The sequence below is a fragment of the Erinaceus europaeus genome, chromosome 6 (assembly GCF_950295315.1).
Source record: "Erinaceus europaeus chromosome 6, mEriEur2.1, whole genome shotgun sequence".
NCBI classification, from domain to species: Eukaryota; Metazoa; Chordata; class Mammalia; order Eulipotyphla; family Erinaceidae; genus Erinaceus; species Erinaceus europaeus.
The window spans coordinates 62,488,169-62,509,950 of NC_080167.1; the positions used below are offsets into that span (position 1 = coordinate 62,488,169).

Genomic DNA, 21,782 nt, shown 5'->3' on the forward strand with positions numbered 1-21,782 from the left:
CCTTGTAGAGAAAGAGATTGTTTTTGACAAGATAGATGACATTTTTGCTTTTTATACTGTGATCTGTTATCTTCCTTTTATCTCCACTAGAAGAATGAGGTCACTCTTTCTGTGCATGTGGTCCATTGGCACAAACTGTATATAACCGAGTCCAAAAACACGTCAGTAGAGCAAGGCCAGCACTCAGAGAAATCTAATGTTTAAATTTTAAATTCTCAGGCTGCTTTGAATAATCTGATAACCATGGTGGTTCGCTGTTTTCAGCAAACAGCTTAAGCCTCCAAAACACTCTTTGTTTGGGGAGCATGATTTTATTCAGATGAGACAAAACAGGAAGTCTGCATAACGCAGTGAGTGAGAGCTGGGGGGGGGGGTGCTACCACAAAATCCCAGGTTCTTCAACAGCTCATGTTGGTCTCCGGATTTTGACTGCTACATTCAGAGTGACCTGTAACTTTGCTTTCCTGAAATGTCTGTTGCTGGGGTGGCATCAAGATTGGTGGGATTTGAGGAGAATTTGAGGAGAGGGTGGCTGGGTTCCCTGTCTGTCCTCTGGAAGAGTGTATATCGAGAGTGGCATCACTCCTAGCTTAACTCCTCAGAAATCACAGGAAGCCATCAGTGCTTTGTAGAAAAAGAAGAGGGTTTTGCCTGACTTGTTTGACTGATGTTACCCTGAAAGCACCCGAGTCAGAAGTGATGGCCCTGACCGCGCGTAAATATGAAGACACCTGTTTGTCAATAACCATGTGGACATACAGAACATCTCCCGGTCCCTGTGGCCTTGGACAGAAAGAGGTGATGATAGCAACCACTGGGTGCCAAGAACAAGATCTGTTACTCTTGTGTCTCTTCTGAGCTCAAATGTTCGCTATTCATGATTGACTCATACTTGCTGGGGCAGGAGCTTCAAAAGGTAGTGAAGTGTCCGGGTGTGGGAACTTGGGGTTTTTGCTGCTGAAGTCAGAGCAGGCAAAGAAAGCACAGAGAAACTTCTCACAGGGTGGAAAAGTACTATCCTCCATAGGGACCCATTCAGGGCTGTCTTTGTTTAGTGTGCCTTCTATACCTGGAGTTTTATTCTGGGTTATAGATGCTCTAGGACACAAAGATAGCTGTTAATTTTTCTTGCAAAATGTTATTGTGAAAACACCTCTAAAACTCAAGTACCCGATGCCCTTCATAAGCTAAGTAGCTGGCACTAAATTCGTCGCAGGCCTTGAAAAGTTGCTGCAAGGCTGCACCTGTTCTTGTCCTGATGGAAGCTTCTGGATGCTTCGAGTAAGGTCCGTCCCCTCTGGGGTCCAGGCTGACACCTGCCAGCCGTGACTTTCACAGGTGTCACACCGAAGCCTGCAACACAAAACACAGGCGTTAAAGTTCCCGGGGGAGGCAGAGAGATGAATGAACAAGGGACTCAAGGTGGGCAAGAGGACCCTGAGGTCTTTGGCGGGGGTAAGTGGGGGTTCAGATCCCCAGATCACTGTCTGATGTTCTTAGTTGTTCGCTGTTGGTCCTGTTGTCTCTTAACAGAGACTTATATACGAAATGTCCTGAGTAGAGGCGGTGGGGGGTGACTCAACCTGGGCATCTGGCTGGGCAAGTCGCTGGTCCCCAGGATGAGTCCTGCCATGTGATGAACAGAAGGCCTGGAGGCACACCATGGCGTGAGCACCCTGGCCCCCAGCCCCCAGCACTCAGCAAGACCTGGAGTGAGACTTGGTGGAGACAGTGTTGGGAGTCCTGGTACATGATGGAAGGAAAGGACAGTGTGTGGGGGGGGTGAGAATGCTTTACAGACTCCTGTCGTGGAGAGATGAGAAATTGTACCTGTGTGTCAACAACCATACAGTAAACCACTAACCCCCCCCCACACCCCCATCCATCATCTGTTCCCCCAGCACTCCGGCTGTGTCCAGCCTGTGCCCTTCAAGTTAAAAAAGAAGTAAACTGTGGTAACAACATAAAGAGGTTGTTAATAAGAATATGATAAGGACACAAACATCGGGAATTTTTAACCATGAGATTCACGTTGGTTGATGGATGGACGACAGTAGGGAGAGCTGTTGCTGTTTCAAATGCAGTGAAGAGGCTGAGAGACAGCTAAGCAGTGAAGCCCATCACTAGCTTGTCTGAGGGCCCAAAGGCCCCAATTCTGAAGCCCAGCAGCAGTTTATTTCTCTCTTTCAGTCTCTCTCTCTCTCTCCTCACTCTCTAGAAAGAAAGAAGAAAGAAGGAAGGAAGGAAGAAAAGAGAGAGAAAAGAAAAAGAAATCTTTGCAGATTAGCAGATCCCTTCCCAGTGGTCCACTTCCACAGCTGTCACCAGGAAACAATGCTGGTGTCCTTCTGTCCCTCCAAGAAGACTGTCAAGGTTTCCACGTGTGTCTGTGCCCCTCAATGCTTCCCTCCTTCCCTGCTTATTCTCACCATATCCCTCCTTCTTCTCATTCCTGACTGGACCTCAGCTTCTGTCCCCTGTCAACCTTTGGCAACCACGTGATTCTCTAGTACAGGAAGCCTGGTGGAATGATCATGGGTCTCCCTCTCCCTCTCTAGCACACTTCCTATACAGTCAGTCCATCAAAATCCAGGGAGCTGGGTGTTAGGTAGCACACGCAGTAGTATGCACACGGTTCAAGCCTCAGGTCCCCATCTGCAGAGGGGGCTTCAGAGAGGTAAAGCAGTGCTGCAGGTGTGTGTCTCGCTCTTTCTTCTCTATCCCCCCTTTCTCAATTTCTATCTCTATAAGAAAAGAAAAAAAAGGAAGGAAGAGGAAAAAAATGGCCACCAGGAGCAGTGGAATCATATGCAGGCATCAAGCCCCTGTGATAAATCTGGTTACAAAAAACAAACAAACAAAAAAGTCCAGGAGCTCTCCCATGAGTCTGGAGAAACACAGCACAAAGTGTTCACAGAAGACAGCTCTGTTTAACATGCAGCTGTAGCCAAGGCCTCACACAGGCACCTGTCCTGAGCCCAGGGGTGACACTTAGTCCTCACAGCAGCCTCCTAGGTCTTTGACTCCCCCCTACCCACCCACCACCACCACACACAGCAGCAGCAGCACAAGTGGCTAATTGGAGCTTGTCTAGTTCTCCGACACTACAAGTGGGTTTCAGGGAAAGCGGGTATGCATGGAAACACAGCCAGCTATGTGAAGGTGCCCCCCCCAACCACGGAACAACTTGGGGTGGGTAGGTGGGGGAGTAGGGAAGTAGAAGAGCGAGTGGATCCCTGGTCCTGCAAAACAGGAGCTGCTCCCAGCCCTGGGAATGCAAAGGATGGTGCTCCCATCACCGACCAGAAAAACTCTCAACTCAGGTTCAAGTGCAAGGGAGAAAGCGGAGTTACCAGGCTACTCCAATCTCGGGTCAACAACCAAAAACCCACGGGGCTCCATTCTCAGGAGTCAGAGCTCAAAAACACCCAAAGGACTTGCTGCTTGCGGGAGGCAGAGGTGACACAACTGTCCTGTGGGGAAGGCCATCTTGACTTAGGAAGCAGCTAAAGGTGGTTACAGACACCGCACACTCAAAGCCCAGGGACACGATGCCACTAGCAGGCGGGAACATGCAAGTGTCCCTCCACATGTAATCCTAACCCCTTCATCTTTCAGATCTCAGACACCCCACCCTCTGTCTCCTAGGTACTGAAACCCAGTATCCCTCACGCAGGGACTCTCACCTTGAGATTTATTCCGTACACAGGATTTCCTCATCCCCACTTCTTCATCACTCAGTCTTTAGAAATGGAAGAGTGCATAAAAACATTGCTGGTGGGAGGGCAGTGGCACCCCCCCCCACATACCCACAGAGCACGCACACTGCAATGCACAAGGAGCAGGGTTCAAGCCCCCGGGTCCCCAACTGCAGAGGAGAAACCTCACAAGACCTGAAGCAGGGCTGCCTGAAGCTTTCTTTTCCCCCCATCCCTTCCCCCTTTCCCCTCAATTTCTCTCTGTTTCTATGAAATAGTAAATGATAGGCAAATGTGTGTTGTAAAAAGAGTATTACTGGAGAAAGGGGCACTCCCGTTCCCCTTCCAGCCCCACAGGCTGCCAGGATAGCTCATTCTTTATCACCCAGATCTGCGTTCTGGGTCCTCTGACCTTCCCTGGATGGTTCTGTCCCTCGACAGTCTTTAACATTCACAGAAGGGGGCTACCCTTCATGTCCTCACTCCCCTGCCCTCACATCATCATTCTAATGCTCACTGAAAACTCCCCCACCTGAGATTCCGGCTGTGGTGGAAACGCTTTGCATGAGATGTGTCTGACCAATGGACACACCTGTGCCAGGCTCAGGGCTGCTGGGCCTTCCCTCTGAGCTGTTGAAGGCCGTGGCCGTGGGACGGGGGATCGAGAGGGAGGTTGGCACATCACCCTCCAGGGCACTTCAGCTGTGGCTGGTGCAGTTGACAGAGCCAATGCTCTCACCTGGTGTGACCAATTGCAGGAGTTCATCCGTCAGGAACAGATAATATCTGGCTGGTGGGTGCACACAAGACAGCTTAGCTCTAATGCCTAGGGAGGCGACAACCCTCTTTTCTGTTTGTCCTGCAGAGTAGTTTGCTGACCTGGGCTGATTACCCAGTGTAGCTACTTCCTGGGCATGTGTGCCCATGACCTCTATGGTACCGTGAGGCCCTAGGGATGCTCTGGAACACTGAAGCCAGTGACAGGTCCCTGATGAGTCTCTTAACTGGGGCCCACTTTAAGCAAAGGAGTAGGGCATGCCTGGCACCTCTCTTCTGGACGGCGTCAGAGCCGTGGGCTCAGGGCTTGGTGGGGGGGCACACTCTTGTCTTCAGGACACTTTCTAGGGCTGGCTTCTCAGTCCCAATCTGGATTATACCTGGGCCAGGCACCTGGCTTCTGTGGGACACATTGGCCTGGGCAGGTAGAGGTGGGTAGCTTTTCTATACATAAATGCTGCTCTAGTTCAGTGTTGTACTCATCACATGTCCTGTGGAGTCTGTGAGGAATCACCCAGGACTCAGCACTGGGGAGGGGGGGTGAAGAGAAATGAACCCCAGAGATGACCTTGAGTGATTGCCCAAGGATCACTATTTTTTGTCCCCGTGAGAGGATGTGATGGACCCCAAGTTTTGGAATGAGAATTCCATGATTCCTTCAGAGATATTCTCAAACTTCTGTCGCCTTGTTCACGAAAGAAAGTCGCTAAGAACCACCACCACCACCCCCATCCCCAATTGGGGTCAGGCCCCAGCCCCTAGCTTAACTCACCCCACACGGGGACCCAGACCTCTCTCACCTCCACAGCACCTAGAATGTTCTGCAGCTTCACTGGCTACTAATGTCAAACTCCCCTCAAAGAACTGCTTTCCCGGATGGAACGGTCCTTGTTTAATACTGTCTGGAATAGGAATGGCTGTCAGGAAACTTCTAGAAGCAAATGAGAAGTGAAAACTGGCCACTGTCCTGTCCTGAGAGAGAACAGGTCTCAGAGCTCTCTATAGTTGGCCAAAGTAGCTAGTTCCTGCTGACTGGGTCATGCTTGACTCCAGTTTTCAACGACCTGGTGTGTCACAGTAGACAGAGACCAGAAAAGGGAAGGAAGACGAAACCCTTCTCTCTATAGACTTTTGAGCAAGTTGCCTATGCAGTTCTCAATCCAGCCACTAGGGGGAACCCTGCCTCTGTCACTCTTAGAGCTAGCACACGGATGGCAGCTGGACGGGGTGAGGATGCTATCCTAAATCTCCTGTCTCAGCCTCTTTACATTTATCCTAAATCTCCTGTCTCAGTCTCTTTACATTCTTCGTGAAGCCCACTGGGTGGCTGTCTCAGACCCTTGAACTTTTGCTGTGGCCATCGGTCACTTTAACATTGAGTCACACAGAACCAAGTATCTGTGCCCTTGGGGAAGTGAGGTATACAGGTTAGGAGAAGCTTGAAGCTTATTTCTGGAGGGTAGAAAGGGGGTATTGTGAATTGAGCAGTCTCTTCTTAGTCTCTTGAAAACAAGAGAGGTGAAGGCTATTATTTTTTTTTTAGGTACTATTTCTATCTCCTTTCTCAGCATAAGCTGCTGAGTTTAACTTTGCCTGTGCAAGCCAGCTCAACCACTCAGGATTTGAGCCCACAAAAGAAAATGTTAATCATATCAGGAAGTTGACACCTAAGGATTAAAAAGTACTATAACTAGCCTTTCTCAAGGAACTCACATGCTGTTAACGGAAGGCCAGGCTAGGGATGGCTACGCTTTCTCTGATATTAAGGTTTCCACTGACCACGAACCTGTTAGGAAGATTTCCAGCCTGAGTGGTCTGGGGCTGGCTCTGGGGCCAGAGAGCTGAGTACAGGTCCTCTATGCTGTCTCTCCACCAGGAGTTTGGGGTTGATGACCTCTGCAAGTCTCTCATTCATCCTGTGGAGACTGAAAGAGGCAAAGAAATCCTTAATGTTCTCTTCCTGTAAAGGATTCCCTACAGGCCTGAAGAATTTGTCTTAAAGCATTCAGGTTTTTGTTTGTTTTTCAGCATTATCCTAGCAGCCCATGGAATTTCCCATTCAACCGTGTCCTCATGCTGAAAATGTGTCAGATTGGTACCGGTACACTGGACCTATCATTTGCCATAGAGGGAACCAAAACTGGCTCGAGAGAAGGGGTTTTTCCAGAGGAAATGGTATGGGGAGGGGGGTTGCCTCTTGGGAGAATGGGTTCCAACTACAAGGCTGGGAGAAGGTTTTAAAGGAGACAGATGGGGAGGGGTGCCTGTGAGTCCATGAGTTAAGGGTTCAGGGATGTGACTCTGATCTCTTTGAGGTAGGTGGTCGCTGTTGCCTGACTTGCTGGCAATAGGGGACCAAAACTACGCCCCAACCCCAAGTCCACTGTGTGATGAGCCTGAGTGCTTCTTAGTGAAGACATGGATTTCCCCCATGCTGTGCCCACTCAAGTCCCATTGCAAGATGTCAAAAGGAACCATGATGGGTGTATCTGGTATTGGGGTGCTGTCAGAAGGTTCCCCCAGCCCTGTGGGCCTTCAGGGAGTTGAGGAGACAGGAAGGAATTCAGAGTAGCAACTGAGTCCCTTTACATGAAGACGTCGACACTATCTTTCCTTTGATAAAAGGGGAAATAAAATGGCTTTACATCTCCGTCTCCAGACCTACCCCCCCCCCCCACACACACACTCCTCAGCTTAAACAACCTACAAAAAAAGAGAGACATTTTGTGGAGACAAGACGTTGAGAAAACTTCTGAGGTGGGTGGGTAAGGTGAGGTACCATCTTCACTGGGATGGACTTTGTGTTAGAAGGATGCTCCAATTCACCCGGGCTCAGTGACACAAAGCTTTCCTACCCGGCTTAATTCTCCTTCGCCATTCTTAAAAGTACACAATTTAGTTTAAACTATCCCAAAGGAGAACTATGTTTCTAGAAGGGTTCCTAACTAGCAGGTGATTCAAATAAGGGAGGGCTATCAAGGATGAAAGTGGTGTAACCACCATCAACACAAATGGCTCTTTACGGAATGCTCAAAGACGCCATTAGACACAGTGAGCAAATCGTCTTAAAGAGATCAACACTGTTAATAAACAATAAACCGTCCCTCAACATTTTCAAGCTTTCACCCACCTTTGTGCATTTCACTCAGAAGCTCAAGAAATCAAGTTTTGGAGGTGGAGGAGTGATTTAGAGCAGCAGCAGCCTCCCAAGGTAGAAGGAGATCAAGAAAACAGAGGGTGGTCCAAAAAAACAGTTCCAGGGGCAGCTAGCTTCTAAAAGTAGCTGGGAGCCAAGGCACTGGAGGTGGGGGTCTCCCGCAGGCAGACTACTGTGGTTTGTTTATGTAGACACTTCATGGGTATACTGAGATGTCAGGCCAGGTTTCCCCTTAGGCTGTCTTTAATGCAAGGCAGAAAAACTGCAGGTACTTTGTCTCCAAGTGCCCTCCAGTGACAAAGTTTATAATCAAAAAAGTTAATTCCTCAAGTCCCCAGTGAATTTAGAATAGCAGGACTTGGGGCCAGCGAAATAGCTTATCTGTGAGCTGGCCTGTTGTCATGAGCATGATCCAGGTTCCAATCAACACCTTCACAGCCCTGGGGGAAGCTTCAGTGCTGCAGTGACTCCCCGCCATGCACCCCCATGCCCCTTTATCTCTCTGTCTATCTCTATCTGAAAAAGGTGACCCGGAGCAGTGAGACTGCACACACATACACACACACACACACACACACACATACACACACACACGACCATTTGGGCTTAAGTTGCAATCTTCCCCAAAATAAACTCATTAGTATTTCTATTTATGAGAATTTCCAAGAAGCAAACCGAATCATATCACTCCCTAAATTATACCATGTAAAAAGTAATTCTAAAGACTAACATTGGGGAACAGACGGCAGCTCACTGGGTTAAATGCACATAGTACAAAGCGCAAGGACCCATGCAAGGATCCCAGTTTGAGCCCCCGGCTCCCCAACTCCAGGCAGGTCACTTCACAGGTGGTAAAGCAGGTCTGCAGGTGTCTATCTCTCTTTTCCTTTCTCTTGCCTGCCCCTCTTTTCTCAATTTCTCTCTGTCCTATCCAACAACAGCAATAACAACAACAATGGATGGCCTCCAGGAGCAGTGGATCCCTGAAGGAAAAAAAAAAAAAAAAAGACTAACTTTAAGGTTAACTACATGAAAATACTACAAGAGGGAAAAAAAATTAAATCCTTGAACTCCCTCAAGAAGGGAAGAATGGGGAGGGGTAGGGAAACGTTCTAGAAGAAAATTCATTCACCAACATGGTTTTTCAAAATCACCTCATCTGTGTTAGTCTTCAGTTTCTAGTCATCTGAAACGAGCCATAAAAACAAGTAAATTACTCCTCCTTTCTGCTCTGTGTTTTGACTTACTTTCTGAGCTTATTCGCCAATGATTTTTTCATTTTCAGCTCTTCTAGGTGAGGTTCCTTAGGTCTTTCTGATTCTGCTTTGTTTGGCGTTTCTTGAGAAGAAGGAAGAGTCTTCATTTTGTCAGGTCCACATTCCAGATCTTGGGCTCTGAACTCCATCTGCCTGCTTAGGGAAACTCTCTGTTGTCTCTTAACAGCTCTCCTTTCTCTTGAGGTACTCCTGGCACCTAAAATTAAAACGATACAGTGTGTAAATAGTGTGCATTAGATTATACTTTCTTTTGTCAAGTCAACTGTCAGCAATTTCAAATGTGAAAAATGCTAAAGTTAGAGAGTAAGAATTTTTTTTTTTATTTCTTTATCGGGGAATTAATGTTTTACATTGGACAGTAAATACAGTAGTTTGTACATGCATAACATTTCCCAGCTTTTCATATAACAATACAACCCCCACTAGGTCCTCTTGTCATCCTTCTTGGATCTGTATTCTCCCCTCCACCCACCCCAGGGTCTTTTACTTTGGTGCAATACGCCAATTCCAGTTCAGGTTCTACTTGTGTTTTCTTTTCTGATCTTGTTTTTCAACTTCTAGCTGAGAGTAAGAACATCCCATAGAAGCAATTACAGAAGCCAGACCTCCTACCTTCTGCAACCCACAATGACCCTGGGTCCATGCTCCCAGAGGGATAGAGAATGGGAAAGCTATCGGGGGATGGGGTGGGATATGGAGATTGGGCGGTGGGAATTGTGTGGAATTGTACCCCTCCTACCCTATGGTTTTGTTAATTAATCCTTTCTTAAATAAAAAAAAAAGGGTAATAAAAGGGAATAAAAAAAAAAGTTGTGCCAAAACAATCTTGAGAAAAAAGAACAGAACCGGAGGCATCACACTGCCAGATCTCAAACTATATTATAGGGCCATTGTCATCAAAACTGCTTGGTACTGGAACATGAACAGACACACTGACCAGTGGAATAGAATTGAGAGCCCAGAAATAAGGCCCCACATGTATGGACATCTAATCTTTGACAAAGGGGCCCAGACTATTATATGGGGGAAGCAGAGTCTCTTCAACAAATGGTGTTGGAAACAATGGGTTGAAACATGCAGAAGAATGAAACTGAATCACTGTATTTCACCAAATACAAAAGTAAATTCCAAGTGGATCAAGGACTTGGATGTTAGACCAGAAACTATCAGATACTTAGAGGAAAATATTGGCAGAACTTTTTTCCGCATAAATTTTAAAGACATTTTCAATGAAACGAATCCAATTACAAGGAAGACTAAGGCAAGTATAAACCTATGGGACTACATCAAATTAAAAAGCTTCTGCACAGCAAAAGAAACCACTAGCCAAATCAAGAGACCCCTCACAGAATGGGAGAAGATCTTTACATGCCATACATCAGATAAGAGTTTAATAACCAACATATATAAAGAGCTTGCCAGACTCAACAAGACAACAAATAACCCCATTCAAAAATGGGGGGAGGACTTGAACAGAATATTCACCACAGAAGAGATCCAAAAGGCCGAGAAACACATGAAAAAATGCTCCAAGTCTCTGATTGTCAGAGAAATGCAAATCAAGACAACAATGAGATATCACTTCACTCCTGTGAGAATGTCACACATCAGAAAAGGTAACAGCAGCAAATGCTGGAGAGGGTGTGGGGTCAAAGGAACCCTCCTGCACTGCTGGTGGGAATGTCAATTGGTCCAACCTCTGTGGAGAACAGTCTGGAGAACTCTCAGAAGGCTAGAAATGGACCTACCCTATGACCCTGCAATTCCCCTCCTGGGGATATATCCTAAGGAACCTAGCACATCGATCCAAAAAGATCTGTGTACACATATGTTCTTGGCAGCACAATTTGTAATAGCCAAAACCTGGAAGCAACCCAGGTGTCCAACAACAGATGAGTGGCTGAGCAAGTTGTGGTATATATACACAATGGAATACTACTCAGCTGTAAAAAATGGTGACTTCACCGTTTTCAGCCGATCTTGGATGGACCTTTAAAAATCATGTTGAGTGAAATAAGTCAGAAACAGAAGGATGAATATGGGATGATCTCACTCTCAGGCCGAAGTTGAAAAACAAGACCAGAAAAGAAAACACAAGTCGAACCTGAAATGGAATTGGAGTATTACACCAAAGTAAAAGACTCTGGGGTGGGTGGGTGGGTGGGGAGAATACAGGTCCATGAAAAATGATGAATGAAATAGTGGGGGTTGTATTGTTAAATGGGAATCTGGGGAATGTTATGCATGTAAAAAAAAAAAAAGAAGTAGAAACGCAAAGCAGAAATTGACTGAGTTTGGAGTATGGCACCAAAGTAAGAAAGCAGAAGTACACTAGAGTTTGCAGTGAGTACCTCCCTAATACTTCCTCTCCACTTTTCCAAGCTTTGGGTCCATGATTGCTCAACAATTTGTTTGGCTTTGTATGTTAACTCTCTTTTCAGTCACCAGGTTCCAGGTGTCATCAGGATGCCGGCCAGACTTCCCTGGATTGAAGACCCCACCAATATGTCCTGGAGCTCAGCTTCCCCAGAGACCCACCCTACTAGGGAAAGAGAGAGGCAGACTGGGAGTATGGACCGACCAGTCAACGCCCATGTTCAGCGGGGAAGCAATTACAGAAGCCAGACCTTCTACCTTCTGCAACCCACAATGACCCTGGGTCCATGCTCCCAGAGGGATAGAGAATGGGAAAGCTATCAGGGGAGGGGGTGGGATATGGAGATTGGTTGGTGGGAATTGTGTGGAGTTGTACCCCTCCTACCCTATGGTTTTGTTAATTAATCCTTTCTTAAATAAAAAAAAAGAGAAAAAAAGAATAGATAAAAAAATAAAATAATAAAAAATAAATAAATAAAAAATAAATAAAAAGTTGTAAAAAAATAAAAAAGAGAAAGTCTCAAACTGAGAAAATAAATCATTCCAAATCCTAAAAAAAAAAAAAAAAAAAAAAGAACATCCCATAGTCATCCTTCTGTTTCTGACTTATTAACATGAATTTTTCAAGGTCCATCCAAGATTGGCAGTAAGAATTTTTTATCGTTGATTACAAAAATAAATTAAATATGCTATCCAAAAACCTCAGGGATGGATGAGAAGAAGGACTTTATTGACTAGAAGACTATTTCAAGTCAGGAAGCACGTTTTGCCAGCAAAGACTCTAACTCTAGCTTCAGAGACAAGGTGTGGGGTAGTTTGGCTTTCTGCAGAGAAGAGTTAGGATGAGGCAACCATCTGTACACACACTTAAAAGTATTTCAAGGCGGGGGAAATATGCACATTTGAGAGAGGAAGGTGTGCCTGCACAGCTGAGGAGTATACAGTGAGCGAGCAGAGCAGAGAAAGGGAGGAGAAATACCATCAGGCAACACAGGAGTGAGAGAGTCAGCACAGGCCAATGGACTTCCTGATGTCCAGTCTCCACCCACCAGTGGTTCTGTTCAGCCGTGACTCTGGGGTCCTCTATCTTGATCTGAATCAGAAATGTGAAGCACCTGACAAGAGTAGTTGCTTATAAGAATGGGTTGTTGAGGCCTGGGTGGTAGCACAGTGGGTTCAGCACACATGGTGCGGGGCTCAAGGACTAGCGTTAGAATCCCGGATAGAGCCGGGATAGGCGGTGATGCAGGTCTGCAGGTGTCTTATCTCTCTCCTCCTCTCTGTCTTCCCTCCACTCTTGATTTCTCTCCTATCCAACAACAGCTATAACAACAATAACAATACAACCACAATAAGGGCAACAAAAAGGGAAAAATAGCCTCCGGGAGCTGTGGATTCATAGTGCTGGCACTGAGCCCCAGCAATAACCCTGGAGGCAAAAAACAAAAAGTTGTCACACTGTGCTACTCATGAATCTCAAGGTTTATCCGGCTTCCTTTGCCCTAGACTCTCCCAGATAAGACCAGGAAGAGAGGATTCAAAGTGAAACACAGACAGGACATAAGTGTATTGCACCCAAAAAGGATTCTGGGGAGAGAGGGAGGGAGGAAGAGAGAGGGACGGAGGATAAGAAGAAAACTTTGGGGAGTCTGTTACATAATGAAATTAAATGCATATGTCAATGATTACATAGTAAAGCATTAACCCCCTCAATAAAAAAAACAATTACCACTAAGGGAAAAAAATAAGAAGGTGCCACTGTGTTGCACAATCTCTTGTTCCTGTGCCCACATTGTTACAGAAGCGTTTTACAATGCCAGCCCCTCCCCCCACACAGTAATGCAATGTATGAAGGCAGCTAGATGCAGAACGGCGGCCCTTTCTGTCTTCTTTGAGAGCTGTGACTTCTGTTGTTTCTCTTTCAGTTCTCTGTACTATTTCCAAATTGCTTTTCATGTGTTCCCGGCACCGTTGGGAGCTCAGCTCGGAGACCTTCAACTCTGGGACTTTGTTTTTACCATCATCCCAAGCACCTGTTCCTAGGCATCTCTAGCTCTGCATGCCTCTACGCCTCCTTCCATTTGTAGAAGAGGCTTCTGTAAGCCACCTTTAATTCTTGCTCTTACGTTTGCAGCTTTTACTTCACAGCACTCAAGTTTGCTGCTTCGGTCTTTCTCCAGCTTCATTTAACATTGTTCGAACCCGGGATTTCGGTTTGTTTTCAAGGCCGGCCAGCCAGTTACACAACATCCGAACGTCTCCCACCCCCAACCAACCTGGGTTTTCCCTTTCACTCCACCATGTGTGGCAACTCTCCCAACTTCTCCCTTGTTTGAGATGGCCCTTGGCTGCTGTGTGAAGTTAAGACTCCAGCTACATTAGTTCACCGCTAAGCCTTGTACCAGGATCGCACGAGCCTAGTTTCACCACCAGGATTCTGGGGCCTCTAACACCGTGGCACCTGCTGAGATGACTGCAGACCTAAATGCCAACACAGAGCAGAGACCAAGGCAGTTAGGAGGGTAGAGGTTTCTCTCAGAGGGTACTGAAAGTTCAGTCCCGCTCCCCCTGGGGCTGCCAAGAAATGGAAGCTACGGCCCACGGTTCTCGGTTCTTGAGGGCAGTTCCCCATCCAGGTTTTGTCAATTATTTCAGGTTATCACTTATTCCCCAGCACAGACCCAGCCCTGATCTGTAGGTCCTGCTGCCAGATCTTTCAGGGACAGGAAAAGGGCACAGACCCAGTAAGAGTCCCAGGCAGATGCAGGGAGGCTAGTTTTCCAAGTCTACAGGTTGTATTAGTTACAAAAAAAAAAAAAAAAAAAAGGTAATGCCTCCCATCCAAGTCACTACCACGGCAGGTGCTCGCCATCCCCAAGGAGATATAGTATGTGACTTAGATGAATTCTTTCCCAGAGGTGGTCCCATGGTGGCAGAGAGCAGTGGTCTCTGTGTGGCCACAGCTGGACTCCACTGGGCTCCTAACAAGCGCTATAAGCACCCCCATCCCACCCAAGTTCACCCCCATGTCTAAATTCTGACTTCCTGTCTCAGAGAGTCACAGGCTCACGGTGTCATTCTGGGAGGCTACAAGAAGCTTCTGAATGGTTCAGCCCCATCCAGCAACAGGGATGCCGCTAGGGGGGTAGAAGGAGGGGTGAGGAGGTAGGTAGGGGGAGAAGTGAGGGGGTGGGTCCCCCTATAGCCCTAGGCTTTCATCAGCCCAGTGCTCAGCCTCGGAACTCTGCTCTCCACAGGAAACCCCCTCTGTTTTACACCTGGCCTAGAACATACTCCTCAGTGATACAATGCCCAAGAATCAGGGTCCCAATATGGTCCTGAGCACTTCAGGCTCTTCTGACAGTTACTGCACTTCTCTGAGGCACATCGGGACTCCTATGTTGTTCTTTTTTTGACAAGAGTACTGCTCAGTTCTAGTACCTCAGAGCCTTGGGCATGAAAATCTGTTGTGTAAACAAACCACTATGCTATCTCTCCTACCCCACTACAGCTATTCTTAACCCTCCTCTTATCTCTGTCTTCCTCACCTCTCCCTGTAAAGACGCTGCGTCCCCTGCCACCCGGTGCTTTTTGAGGCTCTGTCTTTCCCTGGCTTCTTCATTCCCCAGGTAATGTGGGGAGGAGCAGAGCCCAGGTCTTGCTGGAACCCCGCTTCATGGCTGTCAAGAGTGTACAATCTCAGGGCTGTGCGTTTCCACACGTTCCACAGCATTTCTCAGCCCTGGCTACACAGCAAGAGGCAGACGGTCCCTCAACTCTTCTAAGAAGCTTATTTTTCATCTTGCTGAAATGCACATACTTTGTGTCCTGGGACTCCCTTCCTTGCACCTCCTTCATCACAGATTTTTGAAACTGTTGGCACCCCTCTGGCATGAAAGTGTCTGTTTTGGCACTAGGTGGGATCATCATACACTCTTCCACACTGCTTTTTTCATAAACCCAGTAGCAGAAAGTTCCATCCAAGGCCCCAAGGGGCAGTTAAGCGTAATGCTTAGTCCCATTACCAGCCATCTTGTGTTTACTTGAGAGGAGGAAACCCTCAGATTGACTAGCAGTGTGGCCAAGGATCACTGTCAGCAGTTATCCACTATACATTCTGCCTGCTTCTGACATGCAGTCCCCATAATCACTCTAGGCACTGGGCAATCAGATAATGAGATGAGGCCATTGTTAGCCTGAACACCAGAGTGTAAGCATGTAAGACAGCATAAAAAGAGAGAGAGAGATCAACAAAATTAGAAGGTAACTTGTAGTCCTGATTTAAAAATTACCCCAGTCCCTGAGGACAACCAGCTGAATCTGTGAGAAACAGTATAACTGAATCCAGGCAACAAAGTCAGAATGACCTCTTCCAGAGCTAGCAAGTCTGAAGGGTTTAGTGACTTCTAATCTCACCTGCGACGGAGTACTAATTCAAGGAGGACATGCAATAGTGGCAGGATGTAGCGCCACCTTTGTCTGCAAGAAGATGTGATTTCAGTAACAGCTGTGGAATGTAGTAGTGATCTTCGTTAAGATCTCGGGGCTCTCACCATGAATCTAGCCATTTTTCTGAGGGTGTGAGTCAGATTTCTGTTACCTGGAGTTGTGAAGAATGTATAGAGAAGCCCTTCCTGGCTAGGGGCTGGAACGCAGGTGCTAAGTTTTCAGCCACAGTAAACTGTGTCAAAGGAAGGGCTTTGTACAGGCATCAGAGTGCTGGGTGTCCTTGCACAGCTGTTCAGTTTCCTATTTCCATTGTGTAGACAAGGCTACCGCAAAGATGGTCAGTGAGCCTAAAACCCAAAGAACTTCTTGCAAGACATTTGGAAAGCATCAGCCTCACAAAGTGACCCAGTATAAGAAGGGCAAAAATTCCCTATAGGCCCAGGGAAAGAGGAGATATGACCACAAGCAGAATGGCTACAGTGGTCAAACAAAGCCGATATCCCAGAAGAAGACTAAAACCACGAAGAAGATTGTGTTTCAGCTTGAATGTGTTGAGCCTGACTGCAGGTCCAAGAGGATGCCGACCATTAAGAGATGCAAGCCTTGTGAACTGGGAGGAGATAAGAATAGAAAAGAAAGGCCAGATGATCCAGTTCTGAACTTTGGGATTCCAGCTTTGAGATGAAAACTATTCAATAGGAAAATTACCTGTGTCAAAATAAAGTTTTATATCCATAAAAAAAGAAGAAGAATATATGGATGAAGCAATCTTCCTTCACCACCGGGAACTCCTGCAGAGAAGTCAGACGCTAACTATGAATGCAATTGTCACCTTTTTTCAGTCTTAGAAGAGTCGTCATTGGGATAGTCTTCAGTGATGGGCAGGGTTCTCTACTGTCTGTGGTTTGTGTGTTGAGGGTCTAGGGGTCATCCTATGATGGTGAAAGGGGTAGTTAACTGTCATAGAAATCAAGTGGCCTCCAAAAGAGTTTTGGTCCATACTCCCAGTGTGGGGAGGAAATGATAAGGGAAGATGACCAGAGGGCTCTGAACTCCAACTATCAGGACCCAGAGAGAGAACAGGGGGAAAGGAAGGACATTCAGAAGTAGTAATAGGTGTAGGTGTGACTTGGAAATGAAGAGAAGATGGGACTGTGAAAAAAATAAGTGGGCAAATATATATATATAGAGAGAGAGAAAAATATATATAAATATATATACATATACATACATAAATATAGAGAAAGAGAGAGAGTTATAATAGTCAGCCCATCCATATCTGTGACCTTGAGAGAACTACTGTAGCTTCCAATGGGATATAGAACTCTGGTGGTGGGAACAGTGAGGAATTATACCCCTCTTATCTTATAATTTTGTAAATCAATTATCAAGTCACTAATAAAATTTTTTTAAAGGTAAGAAATCATGGGAGTTGGGCAGTAGTGCAGCGGGTTAAGCACACCTGGCACAAAGCGCAAGGACCAGCGTAAGGATCTCGGTTCCAGCCCCTGGCTCCCCCACCTACAGGGAAGTCGTTTCACAAGTGGTGAAGCAGGTCTGCAGGTGTCTATCTTTCTCTCCCCCTCTCTGTCTTCCCCTCCTCTCTCCATCTCTCTCTGTCCTATCCAACAACGACGTTATCAATAATAACTACAACAATAAAAAAGTGCAACAAAAGGAATAAAAATATTTTTTAAAAAAGGAAAGAAATCAGGTGTCCTCCTCTCCCCATTTTTCAGCTGTCAAGACAGCAGAGAGCCCAAAATTGTTGTGACTGAAGACAAAAACATAGATGTATTGGAGGCTGAATAAACTCTGAAAGTTAAGGGTAGGTGTTTGTGTGAGTAAATCTGTGTGCCACCGATCCAGAAAAAAATAGGATGGAAATAACAAATTTGGAGGGATGTAACCTGGGTGTGCTTGTTCCTAGATGTCCCTGTGCGTTCGTTACAAAACACCCGGCATTTCTACAAAGGGAGAGAAAAGCATTTCAACTCTGTCCAAACGATGTGATTTAGTATGTTGCTGTGGCCAGCTTTTAAAAAGTAAAAAAGACTTCTTAAATCTGGAAAAATCAAAACATAAAAACTACCTAATGTTGCCAATGGGCAGCAAAAATATCATTAAAAGTGCACACGTTTTCAACAGGCTATTCGGCCCCACTTTGATTTTGATGTCATGTTTGCAGATATGGGAACCATTTTTTATAAGCTCTGCAACTTATCTTCAGTTCTAAGATGAAACTGTAGCCTAAAGAGTATTTGTCAAAGTCCCCATGAGTCTCTCTATACACAAAGTATCCGTGTAAATAACTTCTGAACAAAGCAGATTTGCAAATAACTACAACAAAGATGTCATTGTAATGTACAAGGACATTTGAGTGATTTCTGGGGCATACAGTGCTTTAGAATATAACCAGACTGACAAGTGTAACCAAGCAACAATAGATTAAAAAACGGTTTGTTTCTTAAATAGATGAAAACTGAAGTTCTTATCAATAATAGATGCAGGAGGCCGGGTGGTGGTGCACCTGGGTGAGTGCAAATGTTACAATGCACAAGGATCTGGGTTCAAGCCCCCCAGTCCCCTCCTGCAGGGGTGAAGCTTCACAAGAAGTGTCTCTCTGTCTTTCTCCCTATCTCCCACTTCTCAGTTTCTGGCTGTCTCTATCAAATAAATAAAGATGATTTTTAAAAAAGCAATAGTAGATGTAAACTTATGTCCCTTTTTTGGCAATAGCAGATGCAAACTAGAATTCCTTAACAGTAAATGTTAATCTCTTCTTGCTCCGTTACACAAGTAATATCATAACAGGAAATACTCAATGTTTAGAATTTTTCATATATTTCCAAGAGATTCACATGACTATTTCAACCCCCACACCTATACTAAGAAGGCTAATCCTTTCTGCTTATCTGACAATGTTTCCCATGAAGCTTCAAGTTACAGAGCAAATAAGTTGCTGTTTTTTTTTCTACAGGCAAGAAAGCATGACATGGGTGATCTAGGTGGTCTTCCAGGACTCCCCATGTTTCATGGGGCTTTTAAAAATTAATCCAATATATTTTTCAGAACTTTGATTTGGGGGAAATTTGTCGTGGCTATTAATGATAAGAGGCTTAAAACATAACAGTGTTGTCATAGAGTAAATACATCATCAAGTTCAACTAAAGTGACAAAAGTTCTCCAAAAGTACATATAAAAAACGTCCATGGTTTTTCAACAACAGTTGAGTCTTGTAAAGTCAAGAAAATTAGGTTCACTTCAAGCAATCAAGAACCTGATAGTAAAAAATGGCCTGGAGCACATGCAATTATTTTGATAATTTGCGTCTTTTTTGGTTTCTAGGTAGATTCCTTAAATGATTTATTATCTATTACTAAAAGTGAACCAGAGTTTTAAAGATATTTGTTTTGTTTTTTGAGTTTTTTTTATATTTTTTTCATTCTAATAACACACACCTTTCTTTAAATTCAAAGCTATCTGCTGTACTAGCTTAATTTTCTATACTAATTTAAAATTCTTAACTCTTTTTATTTATTTGTTTATTTATTCCTTTTGTTGCCCTTGTTGTTTTATTGTTGTTATTGATGTCGTAGTTGTTGGACAGGACAGAGAGAAATGGAGAGATGAGGAGAAGACATAGAGGGGGAGAGAAAGAGAGACACCTGCACACCTGCTTCACCGCTTGTCAAGCGACTCCCCTGCAGGTGGGAAGCCCGGGGCTCAAACCAGTGTCCTTCTACTGGTCCTTGTGCTTTGTGCCACCTGCGCTTAACCCACTGCTATCGCCCGACTCCCAAAAATTCTTAACTCTTAAGCCTTTCAGTTTTAGCTGAAAAAAATCAAGGCATACAGGGAACTACCTCTTACACTAACATTCTTTTAGATTGGAAGAGTCACAAATAACTTTTCGTGATGTCGAGCACATTCATCACAGTTTTACTCCCTAGGTTGTCCGAGAACCATTTTCCTTGTGTATTAAGAAGTGGAAAGCAAATCTAGTTTAGCAAGCTATCAACACTTGCATGGAACAATGTAGACATTTAATGAATGCCCGTCTTCCTTCTTTTTCATTTAGAAAATACATATCCATCTACTTTCATGTAGACTCTTCCATATACCTTCATTCTTGGAATCCTTAATTTTTAATGAAAACAAAAGTCAAGGGAGATTCTCTTAACTGTCTATGTTTTGGAAGTGTGCACTTTATCTTCCTCCAGTTTCTGTGAGCAGCATTCAAGCATCTCTGGAAATGGTTAAACACCAAAGACAGATTAGATATATAACATCTATCAAGAGACAGAGGACAAGTACAAGTTTTCTTGAGAGTTTTAAATTTTCTTTTGCCTAGAAATTTGATCTCTTAATGTCCTTAACTAGGTTTTGCCTCAAAATATTGGGATCTTAATCCACAACTGGTTTTCCCACTGTGTAAAGTAATATATCTGGGTTCCCGGAGGGGGCTGTATTGTTATGTGGGAAACAGGAAATGTTACACATGTACAAACTACTGTATTTTACTGTCAACTGTAAACCATTAATCCCCCAATAAAGAAAAAAAGAAAAAATACATATATATATATATGTATATATATCCCTAAGCTTTTAGTTCTTATTTTCTTTTTCTAACTTTATTTTGATAGGAAAGAGAGAAATTGAGAGGGGAGGAAGATGAGGAGGGAGGGAGACAGAGACACCTGCAGCTCTGCTTCAGTGTTCGTGAAGCTTCCCTTCTGCAGATGGGAACCAGAACCTTGAACCCCAGACTTTGCTCATGGTGAAAGTACTTAACCAGGTGCACCGCTGCCCTGCCTCTTCTGCTCGTTTTCTAATTTGGGTTTTGAAATTTCTAATTGGTTCGCTGTAGAAGACCACCCCTTGAGGCACTCACTTATGAATCAGTGCTAGTGAAAGTTAAATCACTGAGGCACTCACTTATGAATCAGTGTTAGTGAAAGTTAAATCACTGAGGCACTCACTTATGAATCAGTGCTAGTGAAAGTTAAATCACTGGACCAGAGCAAATACAAACGGATACTGAGGCCTCCTAGCTCATAAAGAAATAACAGAAAAGTTTTGGCTTAATATTTTCTAAGTAAGAAGTGTATATTGAGAGCTTCTCAGTTTTTTTCATAAGTCCAAGAAGTAACTTGGAGGTTTTTTCAGCTAAGCAGTGATTCAAACAGCTGAGCAGGCATCTTACAACTCACAGTTCATGTCCAGCAGAAGATGCAAACAAGGGAAAGGCATTAGCAGTATTTAATAACAGGACACATTAACAGCTTTTGGGCCTTGGAGTTCTTGAATCTAAATGCCCACTCAGAAGGGCTCTGCTGTGGGGTCTGGGCTGTGTTTAGTTGTATAGAAAGCAGCCCAGCAACGTTTGCAGCTCTTGCTGGATTCCAGAATTTCCCAAGCAATAGTTTTTACCTTAGCACAACACTACAAGAGACAGACCCTGGATACATGACCTGAATCTCAAGAGTCGGGGGGAGAGAAGAAATGGGAAAAATAGAAAAGAAGCTGTGACCCAAATTTCCTACTCGGAGAACAGAACCGTGCTGATATGGTACTCAAACCCTGAGCTGGAAATCTCTGATAATAGACTGAAGGCCTGGACTGGGCCACCTCCCTCATTCCAGTCTGTCTCCTCGTTTCTCTGTCCTGAGAACATTATGGAAGGTTCGCTTTGACTGTGACCTCTCCCAAGAACACAGGAGCAGGTCATTCCTTGTGAAAAGAATGGTTTCCCTGAAGCCGAGAAAGTGCCCAGCTTATCTCCATAAGAGAGGGGGATCGTGGGTAGGAGGACTCACCCCAGGCTTCACCAGCAACGCAGGAACAACAGCTTGGCCAAAGTGCTCTGCGGGTACCAGTGCGCCCAAGTCAAGTGACTTGGGGAGGCCACCGGAAGTTGTTGTCTAGCCTGCTGCTGCCACCACAAATGCTGTCCCCGAGTCCTGAGGCGGGGGGGGGGGGGGGGGGGGGAATGACTTCAAGGGCTAGGAAACTATTTACAGTTCAGAAAGCAAGGCTGGTTAGCAC

The 21,782-nt window shown here is 45.2% G+C and overlaps 1 long non-coding RNA gene and 1 pseudogene across 1 annotated transcript; one reads left to right on the plus strand and one right to left on the minus strand.

Moving 5' to 3' along the window:
- Positions 1 to 21,752, minus strand: LOC132539024 (uncharacterized). Its single transcript, XR_009550333.1, has 4 exons — positions 21,554 to 21,752; positions 8,880 to 9,105; positions 6,262 to 6,400; positions 1 to 1,353 (listed from the first exon to the last, which is right to left on the minus strand). It is a non-coding gene; the product is annotated as an uncharacterized LOC132539024 (long non-coding RNA).
- LOC132539023 (large ribosomal subunit protein eL42-like) lies at positions 14,604 to 16,793 on the plus strand (annotated as a pseudogene).
- Positions 21,753 to 21,782: the final 30 nt, after the last annotated feature.